At 42.6% G+C, this 4,628-nt stretch overlaps 1 long non-coding RNA gene across 1 annotated transcript; it reads right to left on the bottom strand.

The window, feature by feature from the left end:
* Nucleotides 1-1,417: 1,417 nt before the first annotated feature.
* LOC147416966 (uncharacterized) lies at nt 1,418-4,213 on the bottom strand. Its single transcript, XR_015187455.1, has 2 exons — nt 2,195-4,213; nt 1,418-2,124 (listed from the first exon to the last, which is right to left on the bottom strand). It is a non-coding gene; the product is annotated as an uncharacterized LOC147416966 (long non-coding RNA).
* Nucleotides 4,214-4,628: the final 415 nt, after the last annotated feature.

A 4,628-nucleotide genomic window follows, 5' to 3' on the forward strand; every position in this document is an offset into this window, starting at 1 on the left:
GGAGCGGCTTTGTGCCAATCTTGTAACTCAGGAGAGGCCACTAGTTTAAAGTTTTGGACTCCAAAGAGGGAAAGCAGATTTTGCTGAGTGGCTTGGGAATTGCAAGGGCAAGCAATGCTCCTTGTGTTGGAATTCAAGTTATTGGTGTTTGAACCCGTAGGTCGAAGTTCAATGCACATGCATCTAACAAGGAACCAATCAGACATCTAAAACACTATGGATAGGCGTGCCAATTCATTGTTGTTGGTTGGATCATGGACAAGATGTGTTCCAACAGTTCATTATCTTGGAGTTCTATATTCTGGACGTGATGTGTTCACAGATCACGAATGGAGATTATTGGATGTAGTATGGTCTACAGTTCAAAGTTTCCACACAGGCAACTGATGCTCAAGATGGGATTACTTTCAAGTACAAAGATGAGGAGAGAAACACCGAGGTGTATCTAATATCCGGGCCAGTGCAGGGGTGTCCATGGTAGCTTCTTCATTGACTTGGTCTCATTATTGATGTCCACTATGAGCTACAGAGAGGGTGTTAAAGTTTAGGCATCTCAAGTGAACTGACCAATGTGATCCCATCATTTAGTTTGGCTTTTAGGTATTTATTTTACTTATTTGTCAAAATCTTGGGCAAGGCAATTTACTAGGCTTGCTATGTAAACAACCCCTTGCCTCCATTGTATACACATCCAATCATTCGTTGCCAAGGTTCATTGGTTCAAGAGACTCTCTTGTGCTCACTCCCCTTGGTCTCTGTGCTTCCACATCATCGACTATGTTATAAACAAGCAAAGATATTGGCACTGTCAAAGAAAATAAAAAACGCCATATTGATGATTGAATGATTTTTATGCCATAACCACAAAAAGCAAAATAATAGATCTTGTTGTGCCAATTTAGTTGAAAGGAAAACAAGCACAAAAAGTAAAGAATGCACAAAATTTCAATCTTCTTTATGACCAAAAAAACAAAAGATTTTGGCATTGACAAAAGCAAATAACAAATGCACTATTGGTGATTGAATGATTTTTGTGTTGTAACTGCAAAAAGCCAACAAGTTGCATGAAGAGACCATAGCTCTTCTGCGATCTCTATTGCGCACAACGGAGGGGGAGCTATCAACATACATGTTAAATACACACAAAAAAAGTTGGTAACCAATTGGGGGCCAAAAGGATGGAACAAAATGTGATGTACTTTGAACAAAAGATTACCATTTGGAAATTTACATTACAAAATAATTACCAAATGGTGACAGGTATTTCAAGAAAGATTACCGTTAGGGGTTTTTCAAAGTACATATCTATGCTTAAGAAGTTCAGATCTATGGATAGAGGCCTCATAGGTAGACACTCTTGATTGACCTATGTTCAATTTTCATAAACATTGGTATAAAGGTTTCAAATTTTAGAACCTTGATAATAATTGGTATCTATGAATTAAAAAAGAGAGCTTTGGTAACTTTCAAATCTAGAAGGTTAGCAAATGGAAACTCAAAATTTGGGAAGTGGTAATTGCATCGTTCAACAACAAAGCAAATGAAAGAAGGCTTGTCGGATACCTAATACAAAAAATGTCAGGCTGACTGCAATAGGAAGTCAACAACCCAAAAACCCTTGGTCTACAAAATCTAGCAGTCCCTTTGGCCCCCTTCACTTCCCACAATCATCTGCTGCTCTGCTTGCTTCAATAGCGGACTGCCCAAATGACTTATTTATCCAAGAAAAGCTCAACGGCTCTGCTCTGCTCAGCTATGGTTAAGCCATTCTCAGATCTCTGTCCATTATGCATGAGGACTTGTGAAGAAAGACTTCAAAGCAAGAGAGTGACTAGGGATTGGTTGCGCTACCACTGCAGCATGGCGCTCTAATGCAACTCGATTGTTGCACGTTGAACAGTATGAGGCATCCTTTGTCCCTGTAAGTGAATGTGATCCTCCAAAAAAAACAGACCATGCTCAAAGTCTTCAACTGTAGCTGGACGATATCCTTGCCTCTTCAAGTCGAGGCCTTTTGATAGTACCTTGCATTCCCGAAGCTGTAGGTGTAGCGCATTCAGCATCTGTGATGCTCTTCATGAAGGCTACTTCCTCAGGTAAATTAAAGCTTAAGCAAAGCATGGCCTGTTACAAACAACTCATCAACTCTTGCTGAAACAAAATGTATGATAGAAGAGCTATGTTATTAACTTGCCTTGTTAGGAGCCACGTCTCTAACCTCCCATACAGTTGGATTCGTGATTGAGCAACCCAAAACACTCTCTGCATGCTGTTATCCATCCATTGCCTCTCTCTCTCTCTCTCTCTCTCTCTCTCTCTCTCTCTCTCAATCAAAATAACATGTCAAGGGCACAGCCTCAAGATAAATGTACAAAGCCAATCGCCACAAAGGTGCGATGCCCAAAATATTCTGAAATATACAGTAAGTGAACAAGACTATTTCTTGATATTTTAAAAATTTCTATCATATCTCCTAGCATGTACATTCTTCTGGGATCCAACTTAGCAAGAGGGGGCAATTTCTCCTCATGATGTATCACACGCGCACAGCAAGAGGAAGATCATCTTTGTCAATACTACGAAGGTACAGTAGCATCCCCAAGAACCCTTATAGGTTCGAAAGAAGCAGGTTGTACCTCTGCAGAAGAAGGGCCCCGTGTCTGTACACTTGTCTGCTGACAAGAGGCGCCTCTGTTTGCCTCTGCCGCCTTCTTCCTCTATTCTTTGCTTCTCTCAGCCATTGATCTCCTTAATCCTCATGATACCTCCTGTCCCTTTCGCAACACTCTCTCCTGACTTTGTTCTAGCCGATCTATCCTCCTAGTGCATCGAGCTACCATATGTCCTCCTGTACCACATACAAAACAGCGTCCTAGTAAACCAAAGAGAAATACTCTCTTCTGTATGTCACCTCCATGGATAATAGGGAGAGAAGAATCGAGGACAATTCTTCTCGAGGGGGGGTTGTAGACAAAAACTACCCTTACTATGTGGCATGTGTGTGTCCATGTAGCATGGTCTATGGATGAACTCCTCGTCTAGCATAGTCAAGAGGTGCTCACTATTAATACAGCGTCTTCATGGGCAGAGGCTGTCTAGGTGCGATCAATGTATTCCTAATGTAGAGCTGCAATAGATCCTTTCTGAGTACTGTGTTTCCCTCACTATGTGGAAGCTGGATAAAGGGTGAGTCCAGGTCATACTGAAAGGGTGGTAATCTATCCATGTCTAGTCCATGCGCTCCAAACAACCGTCTCACCTGCAAACACCAAGACTCCTGCTCGCCTGACTCTGAAAGCTGCCTAGAGGCCTCAAAGGCTCTGCGATGAGTGTCACAAAGTGATGACGTGGCTACCGACAGCAGAAACCCTAATTTCCTGCAAACCCTAATTTCTGTCAGAAACCCTAATTTTCTGAAAACCCTATTTTCTGGAAACCCTAACCCTAACTGCTGGCTGGAAACCCTAATCTGGTGGGAAATGCCACGTGGCAACAGTTCCGGGATTTGCGGCATGATTCACGGAAGAGGGGTAGCGACGCAATTTCAGCTTGCTTTGCTACGCAAGAAATTGAGAGAGAGAGAGAGAGAGAGAGAGAGAGAGAGAGAATTTGCTTTATTTACTTGCTTTCATTGAGAGAGAGAGAGAAACTGCTTTTGACTGAAAGCTTTTGGGGCTCTGCTTTTGGGCATCCCTTGTAATCTTTATATTCAAGGTTTAGGGCTCACTTCTCAGAGCATCTGGACGCAGAGTCTGAGAGTGAAACCCTAACCGCTCTTTGTACTTTGACAATTGATTTAATACATAAAAAAATACCGAAAGGGGCGCCAGTCTTTGGGGCCAATATCTCTAGGCACGGAACTCCGCCGGGCCTGTGCAAATCTATTGTGATCTGTGAATTGTTTTGAAGTGGTTATTGGGTGCTATCACGATTAATTCTTGACTTGGAGTGTCCAAGTCTGTTACAATGGTATCAGAGCACGGCCGATTTCTCTTCTACGGGAAATCCGATCCCCAATTTTTTTTCCGCGGCACCTATGGCTTCACGCAAGGATCAGTCGACTCCCTCTGCATCTGGAGATGCGGGCAGGGATCACAACGAAGATTCCGGCAGAGAGTATGGCCCGCCTCGGCCTACTAAGGCGGAGCAAAGAGAGATGAAGTGTTGTCAATTGATCGGCGCTTTGGAAAGGGAAAGAAAAAGGCAAAGAAGACTAAATCTCGCCCAGAGACTGACAGTTCTACCGAGGACTCGTCTACAGACAGCTCAGATTCCGATGATGGCAACTTTTATGCGAACAAGAAGAAATTTTTACAAAGCCAACCAGTATGACTTTCTCGAAGATAAAAGCAAGAAAGTCCGAGAGTTTAAGAAAGGTGGCCACTCGATCATTTTGATACTTTTTCAGGATACTCAGATGCTTCGAAGCTTTGTCTTTTATACAACAGTTTGGCATCGCTTTCGCGGGAGGACGCTATCCAAAGCACTCCAAGATTAGAGCTACCTCTTACTTAAAGGGAATGCTCGTACTTGGTGGTCCACGCTTCTTTTAAACAAGACTGCGCAAGTTAAATGGCTGAAATTTAGGAAGCTTTTTATTTCTTCTTGGTTGACGCAAGAATATGAAC

Source organism: Adiantum capillus-veneris, unplaced genomic scaffold, assembly GCF_014529385.1.
Source record: "Adiantum capillus-veneris isolate H3 unplaced genomic scaffold, ASM1452938v2 Hic_scaffold_33, whole genome shotgun sequence".
Lineage (NCBI taxonomy): Eukaryota > Viridiplantae > Streptophyta > Polypodiopsida > Polypodiales > Pteridaceae > Adiantum > Adiantum capillus-veneris.